Source organism: Furipterus horrens, unplaced genomic scaffold (assembly GCF_987537825.1).
Source record: "Furipterus horrens unplaced genomic scaffold, mFurHor1.1.pri manual_scaffold_3, whole genome shotgun sequence".
NCBI lineage: Eukaryota > Metazoa > Chordata > Mammalia > Chiroptera > Furipteridae > Furipterus > Furipterus horrens.
The window spans coordinates 57,664,965-57,674,560 of record NW_028327173.1 but is presented as its reverse complement, the minus strand read 5'-3'; the positions used below and the strand labels follow the sequence as shown (position 1 = coordinate 57,674,560).

The 9,596-nt window shown below is 35.7% G+C and overlaps 1 non-coding gene across 1 annotated transcript; it reads left to right on the top strand.

Moving 5' to 3' along the window:
- The first annotated feature begins 8,668 nt into the window (after positions 1-8,668).
- On the top strand, positions 8,669-8,775 carry LOC150015140 (U6 spliceosomal RNA). The gene has a single exon (XR_016510180.1). It is a non-coding gene; the product is annotated as a U6 spliceosomal RNA (small nuclear RNA).
- Positions 8,776-9,596: the final 821 nt, after the last annotated feature.

The following is a 9,596-nucleotide window of genomic DNA, read 5'->3' as shown; positions in this document are numbered from 1 at the left end:
CCCCAGCCCAGGATTCCAGTGCCTGGAAGAGAAGTCTCCATAACTTCTGGCTGTGAAAACCAATAGGGATTGTGGCTGAGTGACACGTAGGCCCCAAGGGGTCCCAAGTGTTCTTAAGCAGTCCACACACAGACTTACTCACTGATGGAGTCACTTGCTCTGAGCTCCAGAACTCAGGCAGCAGCTCCAAAGGTGCCAGAGACATACAGGGAGGAAAAAAATGATCTGGCTTTAGGGCGAGGGCTAGAGGGGCAGCTTTCTCCCAGAGAGAAGTGATGGCAGAGGCCATTGTTCCTTTGATAAGTTCACCCCCTGCAAGCAGAGGCAGGCACCATATCTGAGTCCATATCAACCTGGCTAACACTGTCCGCCCTGTCCTGGTTTTCCCTCAGACCATACCATACCCAATATTCAGGTCCACCCAAGCCACTTCCAGTAGCTTTTCCATAAAAACAACCTATTTCAGCTTATGCTTCACTTTCCTAAAACCTCTCAAAGGATCTCAAACCCCAAACAAGCAGCATCTGGCCTCAGTGTGCCCCATATGTCTTGCTAAGCAGTCCCAAGCCTAGCACTAGCAACAGGTGGCCTCAGTTCACATCTTAGCCTCTTCCAGGCACCTCCAAGTCCAACATAAGTGACAACCATCTGCTGATGACTTTGTAGCTCATAGCAGGTGGCCTTGGGCAGGAAGCAGCTGACCTTGGCTTGCACCTCCCAAAGAGCCAGAAAACCAGTACAATTGGAGCAGCTTCAGACCTCACCAGAGCACCACCCAACTATTTCTCCCCAAACAACATACTCAAAGCAAAGACTCAGTAAGCATCAGAGCCCTGCTAAGTGAATCCTGCTCCACAGGGTTGGCTCCTGCACAATAGTTCCTCCACTGTAATCACAACCAGTCCTCAGAACCAGTCAGCCTGAGGGTCAATCCCTCACAGTGCATGCCAACTGCAATCGAGACTCAACTACAACAAGAGGGCACAAAACCCACACAAGGGACACAATGTTATCACCTGGTTCAGGTGACAGGGAGGCAGCTCCACACTCCCACAGGACACCTAACGTATAAGACCACTCTACCAGACTGAGTGAAGTAGCAGCACTTCCTATTACATGGAAACAAACATAGGGAGGCTGCCAAAATGAGGAAACAAAGAAACATGTCCCAAATGAAAAAAACAGAACAAAAATCCAGAAAAAGAACTAAACAAAGTGGAGATAAGCAACCTACTAAATGCAGAGGTCAAAACACTGGTTATAAGGATACTTAATGAACTTAGGAGAATAGCAGATGAATTCAGTGAGAACTTCAACGAAGAGGTAGGACACAAAAAATGGAGTAAGAAAACATAAAAAACAACCAATCAGAAATGAATACAATAACTGAAATGAAGAATACAGGTAATAAACAGTGCAGTAGATGAAGCAAAGGATCAAATCAGTGATTTGGAAGATAAGGAAGCAGAGAACACCCAATCAGAACAGCATTCAGAATCAAAGGACAGATAGAGATTCCCAAAGAAAAAGCTAAGGGAGTTCATCACCACCAAACCAGTGTGTTAAGGGTCTTCAAGAAGAAGATAAAAAAAATGAGTAATAAAATGGCAATAAATACATATCTATCAACACTTACTTTAAATGCAAATGGATTAAATGCTCCAATCAAAAGACATATGGTGGCTGAATGAATAACAAAACAAGACCCTTACATATGCTGTCTACAAAAGACTCACTTCAGATCAAAAGACACACAGAGACTGAAAGAAAAGGGATGTTTAAAGATACGTCATGAAAATGGAAACAAATTTTTTAAAAAGGCTGGAGTAGCAATACTTATACCAGACAAAACTGACTTTTAAACAAAGGCTATCACAAGAGACAAAGAAGGACCCAGCAATTCAACTTCTAGGTATTTATCTAAAGAAACCAAAGACATGAACTCAAAGAGACAAATGCATCTTTATGTTCATTACAGCATTATTTACAATAGCCAAGATATAGAAGCAACCTAAGTGTCCATCAAGAGACGACTGGATAAAGAAGTGGTGCATATATACAGAGGAATATGACTCACAATAAAAAAAAAAATGAATGAAATCTTGCTATCTGCAATAACACCTGGACCTGGATTGTGCTGAGTGAAGTAAGTCAGACAGTGAAAGTCAAATGTCAGATTATTTCAGTTATATGTGGAACCTAAAAAACAAAATCAGAAACAAACAGATACAGAGAACATTTTGATGGTTGGTTGGTAGATGGGAGGAATATGACTCACAATAAAAAAAAAATGAATGAAATCTTGCTATCTGCAATAACACCTGGACCTGGATTGTGCTGAGTGAAGTAAGTCAGACAGTGAAAGTCAAATGTCAGATTATTTCAGTTATATGTGGAACCTAAAAAACAAAATCAGAAACAAACAGATACAGAGAACATTTTGATGGTTGGTTGGTAGATGGGCGGGGGTTGCAGGGAACGGGTGAAAAAATGGGAAGGGATTAAGTACAAACTTGTTATAAAATAGTCACACAGATGTACAGTACAGCATAGGGAATATAGTCAGTAATATTGCAATAACTGTGTATGGTGTCAGATGGGTATTAGATTTATCAGGGTGATCATAAGCTGTATAAATGTGTAATCACTATGCTGTACACTTCAAATTTATATATTATAATACTGTATGTCAACAGTAATTATAAAAAATTATTTAAAAAACAAAAAATGGAAAAAAGTGCAATGTTTATTTTCTTAAAATATATACAAGTATATTTTTTATTTTAAAGTCAGATCTTTCTAGCCTTAATGTCCATTGTGCCTCATATACTTCAGTCATACTAAAGTATTAAAAGTTGCTTACAGAAAACTATTGATTATCATTGAATATTAAAATCCTGTTAGTGGACCAGCATAAAGGGGTTACAGATGTCTATAAACTAAAGGCTTAAGAATTAGAATGCTTAATTAGTCATCTCACCTCTGTCATTTAATAGGTAAGTAATTTAGGCAAATAATTTAATTTTTCTAAATTCCTAACTTATAAAGGTTATAATGAGAATCAGATGAGAGAATATACAGAAAAGCAATAAAATTTATATAATGATATATAAGTGCTTTTCATTATTTTAAACTATACAAGTATTTTTGCTACCACTTGGAGGTCTATTGACAAATCATCTCCCTCACTCAGGAAGCTTTACTTGGTATAAAACATTATTTTTAATTTTAATTATCTATTTTATTTAATCCAGTAGGTCCAAAAAATTACCTTTTCAACTTGTAATCAATAAAAAGTGATCAATTTTTACATTTTTAAAATTATATTTTATTGCTTATGCTATTACATTTGTCCCAGGGTATAAAGCATTAACATAAGTACCAGAATCAGCCCCCCAAAGCTCAGGCATCCTCCAAGATCATATCCCATACATGTTCCCTTTCTGATCCTTAGGTATGAATTTTAATCTTTTAGACAATGTTAAAAAATAACTATGTCTTCCCCATAATAATAACATCTGTACAATATAGTTTACCAAATATTTCCATATGCTTTCTCTGTGTAGTCTACACACACACACACACACGCACATCTAATATTGAATTTACTGAAAATATTTCAAAGAGCTTTTCTATAACTAGCAATCTACTAATGAGCTATGATATTCTTACAAATCTAACATAAACTTAAGGATTACTAGGCTGTATCTGTCTAAATATTTGGTCTGCTTTTTAGATAATATCTAAGTAATTATATATAATCAAACTATTGGCCACCTCATAATAGACTGTATCTTACATCTACATGTTCTAGTCAGCCCTCCAGATATATGGGTTCTATATCTGTGAATTCAACAAACTATGGATCAAAAATATTTGGAAAAATACTATGTTGCTGCTGACGTGTACTATATAATTAGGTTACAATGGATGCGTCTGAACTAAACATGTACATATGGTTTTTCTTGTCATTATTCCCCAAACATACAGTATAGCAATTTACATAGCATTTACATTATATTAAGTATTATAAGTAATCTAAATATGATTTAAAGTATACAGGAGGATGTGTGTAGTTTAAATGGAAATACTACATCATTTTATATTAGAGACTTGGGTATCCAGAGATTTTGTTTTCCAGTGGGAGTCATGGAACCAAGCCCCCAAGGGATGACTGTACGTTTCTAAACTGCCTACAAACACTAAAAGGCATCATTACCATAGATTCCTTATAGCGAATTTCTTGATTATAAGTTTGGAACTCAAACTATAAATTCTTATTCCTGTGGAAAGGCTTCAGACTTTGAGCATAAGTCACAATACCTAAAAATTTTGTCATGGTTATAAATGCAACTTTAGGGGAAGAAATAAGAAAATTTAAAGAAATTTCTTACACTGTCTAGGTTATAAGACAGAAGTGTAAACTTAAGGCAAGTTAAACCCACATCTATTTAAAATTAAACTGTTCTAGAAATCCTGTGGTTTTTTTCTTAACTATAAATGTTCTTCTTTAAGTAATTATAGTAATTTGGACTCATTCAGAATTAGGCAGTCAATAGCATTTGCATGCCCATTTTATAGTATTTGATGGGTATAACAAAAAATTTTTTAAACAATAGATGTCATAGTGAACATTTTTCATACATAAGGTATCTCAATCATTCAGCAAATATTTACTGAGCACTTACATTGTGCTATAAACTAGATAGACAACATCCTTGCTCTCATTCAACTCATATTCCAGTGGGAGAAGACAACCGATAAACAGGTTAATAAAAAAAATCATACTTCAAATAGTTTAAAGTTCTTTAAAGAAAAAGGTAAAATGTTGCTGACAGATTGATGGAGAGTAGCTACTTTAGCCTAGGTGGTCAAGGGAAGGTTTCTCTGTTTAGCTCTGCTTCATTTTTTAATTCTCACCTGAGGACACTTTTTAATTGCTTTTGTTTGTTTGTTTTTTAAGAGAGACAGAGAGGGAGTGAGAGAGGAAGTGAGAAAGGAAAGGAGAGAGAGAAGCACAGGTTAGTTGCCTCCCCTATTCGCCCAGACCAGGGATCATAAGCATCAGGTCTCAGTGGCTTGCACCCATGACCAGACCAGAGATGATCCAGAACCTAGGTATGTTGCTCTGACAGGAAATGAAACCTGCAACCTTTCGGTTACCATATGACACTCCAATCAACTGAGCCATACCAGCCAGGACTGTTCAGCTGTGCTTTAAAAATAATACTAAAACTTCAATAAAATATATTTTAAATTATAATAATAATACTAAAACTGTGGCACTAATATAAGTAATTATTTTGGCTAGACAAAAAGGAGCGAGTGTGGGTATCATACTTTTTAAAAGGTGAATGTTTTCAGAAAAGCAAATGGGCTGGTAAAAAGCTGTTAATGACCTCTTTGATTCATTTTCAAGAAATGTGTTTAGCTCTCCCATTTATTCTCTTTCCCCATGTATTGTACATATTCCTTCAAGTCTACAGCTAATAAGTTTAATAAAAATACAGTGAACAATTAATCAATTAATGGCCAAATAGATGTTACATAACTATTATAGGAGTTAAGGGATCATCAAGGAGGAAAGAGCACGGAAGTTGGAAGAGGACTGGGTTCCAGAATTTTTAGCTTCGTTATTTAATATCTACATAGTTCTGAAAAAATCACATATTTCTCTCAGCCTTAATGCCCTTTTTCTATAAAATAGATAAATTACCTACCTCATTAGAATGACATAAAGAATGAGAAAATATATGAAATGGCATTACAAAAAGTAAAATACTATGTAAATGTTAATTACATGCTCATCTTGGGCTGGAGTTATGGGGGTAGAAAAATTTTCAGAAAAGAAAAATGTGAGCAGGGTCTTGAAAGATTGATAGAATTTAGAAGGAAGGAAACCAAGGTTGGGGGCAGGAGTCTGTAATTTGGACCAAGAACACAAAATCCACAGCACCCTGGCTGGTGTGGTGTGGCTCAGTGGATTGAACACTGGCCTGCAAACATAAGGGGTGCTGGTTCAATTCCTGGTCAGGACACCTGCCTGGGTTGCAGGCCAGGTCCCCAGTTGGGGGCACAGGAGAGGCAACCACATATAGATGTTTCTCTCCCTCTTTCTAAAAATAAATAAATAAAATCTTTAAAAAAAAATGTCCACAGGCAAAAGAGCCTAAAGTGTATTTGACACAGCAAAAAGACTGGTCAGGTTAAAGTGTAGGATTGATTTAGAAGGCTCTCCTTAGGAAACTGACCCAAAAAAAGTTATGGTTAGATTGTTTTGATTTTTCTTTTTTTCTTTTCTTTTTTTTACTTAATGACTGCTCTTTCATGTTCTTCAAAAAGCGCATTCATTAGGTCTTCAAAACAAATTTTAAAAGCTCCATTTCTTAAGTGTCAATGTGTTTTGAAGTTAGTGAAATTACTTTTTTTTTGTTGTCTCAGTAAGGTAAAATGTTCTTAATAAAGGTTCATTAATATTTGTAAGCTTCCAAGAGCACCAGTAAAAGATGTCGAACTAACCTAAAAAGGTTGATAGGAAGAAGAGCTTTATCAGTCATAATTCTCCTTGCACTGTCTTTATCATCTAAACTTCTCAGTACTTTATCACTAGTTTTATTAGTAATTTCCAAAGTGTTCAAGTATTGATACTGTGTCATTGCTTGATTTTATATTACTATAGCACATTATAATTTATAGCACTAAAACAAAATATACAATTTAATTTTATTTATTAGTATTAACAAAAAATATTTAAAATAAAATTCAAAAACATTTGAGCCCTGGCTGGTGTGGTTCAGTTGGTTGGCGTGTTGTCCCATAACCAAAAGGTTGCAAGTTAGATCACCAGTTAGGGCACATGCCTAGGTTGTGGGTTTGATCCCCAGTCCCAGTGCATGGGGGAGGTGACTGGTAAATGTCCCTCTCTCCCTTTCTCTCTCCCTTCCACTCAAAAAGCAATGAAAAAAATGTTCTCAGGTCAAGATAAAAAAAATTTTTTTTACGAATATGCCTTTAAAAACTGATAAAATAGCACTCTCCTTCCTGGGAGCATACCTATGCTATTCTTTCCTCTCAGGCATGCACTTCGTAAACTCTAAGGTTCCCCACGAGACTTCAAACCAGGGAAGCAACAGGCAATGGCAGCTCATCATGCCATGCTAACCCCTGAACCTGTCTCCAAGGCTCCTTTTCTCTGACTTTCTAGAGCGCCAAAGCAGCCCTGTCTATACTCTCTCCTGTTGCTTCTTCTGTCCTAAGTCCTTCCTTGTTTCACTGTTCCCAGTTTTAATATAGTCTCAAAAAAATAAAATAAAATTGCCTTAATAAGTTTATGAAAATTAATAGTTATCTGGAGATACCCAGGTATCACAAATATTTCATGCTTAAAAAAAATGATTTCCTTTTAACTGCTTTACTCTGTGGTACTAAAATGTATACTGCCCTGACTGGTGTGGTTTAGGGGGTTGGGCATCATCCCATGGACTGAAATGTCGCTGGTTGATTCCCTGTCGGGGTATGCCCCTGGGATGCGAGCCAGGTCTCTGGTTGGGGGTGTGCAAGTCGCGGCTGATCGATGTTTCTCTCTCTCTCTTTCTCCCTCCCTTCCTCTCTCTCTAAAAATAAATAAATAAAATGTATCCAAATAAAATGTATCCTAATAAAATAGCACAGAACAACTTGCCCTTCTTTCTTACCCTCTTTTACAGGTCACTAAAAAGCTTACTAGCAGACTACTGAATGTACAGTGAGCTAATCTCATACTTAGCATTTTGGGATCAATTAAAATGAAGTATTATCTACAGTACTTTTCTATATTGAATATGAGAACCAGAAGAAATTATAAAATCTTCTAGGTCATTTAAAGTGGATCTTATAACTTGATATTTGATTATGCACTTTGATTATGTTTAAAGATCACATAATGTAGAGTAGCACTGTCCAACAGAAATATAAAGAAAGCTACAAATGCAAGCCACATCTATAATTTAAACATTTCTAGAATCCATATTCTTAAAAAAGTATAAAGAAGTGTGAAATTGCCCTGGCCAATGTGGCTCCTTGGTTTGAGAACATCATTCCATACACCAAAAAAGGCAGCAGATTTGATTCCCAGTCAGGGAGCATATCTAGGTTGTGGGTTCAATCCCCAGTTGTGGCACTGGGAAGCAACTGATCAATGTTTTTCTTTTATCTCCCCCATCACCACCACCACCAACTCTCTCTTAAAATCAATGAACATATCCTTGGGTGAGAAATTTTTAAAGAACATGAAATTAATTTTAATTTGAATAATGTATTTGATTTAACCTAAGGTATTTTCATTGCAACATGTAATCCATATAAAAATTATCAGTAAGCAATTTTACATTCTTGTTTTTATACTAAGTCTCCAGAATTCAGCATGAATTTTACCCTTTATACAATATCTCATTCAGATAACCACATTTCAGGTATTTAACAGCTTCATGTGGCTAGTGGCAACTACATCAGACAGTATAGATCTAGAGGTTCTTTCTCATCTCCAGTGCTGCAACCCAATTTTTCAGAAACCTCAATCTGTGAAGTAAAGTGTATCACAAATACACATCTCTCACATGCACATTTAGGGAAAACAAAATCTTAACAGATGAACTCTAAAGTTTATTTTTACTTATAAAATAGTACTCCAGTGATCACGTCAGCCACATATATATTACAATTGAAATAATTCAGAGAAGATTAGCATGGACCTTGTGTAAGGATGACATGCAAATTCATGAAGTAGTCCATATTTTTTAAAAGATAAATATATGACGTGGTGGATGTGTTAACCATAATTTTAAAAAGATAAATATATGAAGTGGTGAATGTGTTAATTAACCAGAAGAGAGGAAACCTTTCACAGTGTATATATCTATCAAATTATCTCAATGTACACTTCAAATATCTTGTGATTTTTAACTAAATTTATTGGGGTGACATTGGTTAATAAAATTATATGTTTCAAGTGTACAATTCTATGATACATCATCTGTATCTTATAATTTTAAATGTGAATTATATCTCAATAAAGTTGAAAATGAAGTAAAATAGTATTCCATTTTTCATCCACAAGAAAAAGATACTTGTGGGGAGTTTTTGAAATAATACTTTACATTTAGAGAAAAGTAGTGAGACTGGCTCTGTTTATACATGCTCACTGCATATACTTTCATAATCTTAAAAGTAAAAGGAACCCTAGGAAATGAGGAATTTATGTGATTTCCACCTTATTCTTTTCAAAAGTTTCTCCTCTCACAAGTAGCCAGGGAGGGCATCAGAATCACATGGAAAACCTAACTTGCCAGCCAGAGAGAAGGAGTAGTCTGTGGCCGAAGTGAAACCAACAGCCCCTCACAATAAGACAACTTATTAACAGGAAAAAAAAACATAGTAGCACAGAGGTGAGGCAGGAAAGGAGAGGAATATGCTGCTGTTTAATAGAACTGGTAGGCTCTTAGCCAAGCAATAAACTGATTATCTAGCGAGTCTGTATAACCCTCCAACTATTTACACCTCAAATAATTTCTTTCCATTTAAATCAGTACCTAACCTTAACTACAAATCATCTTTACAAT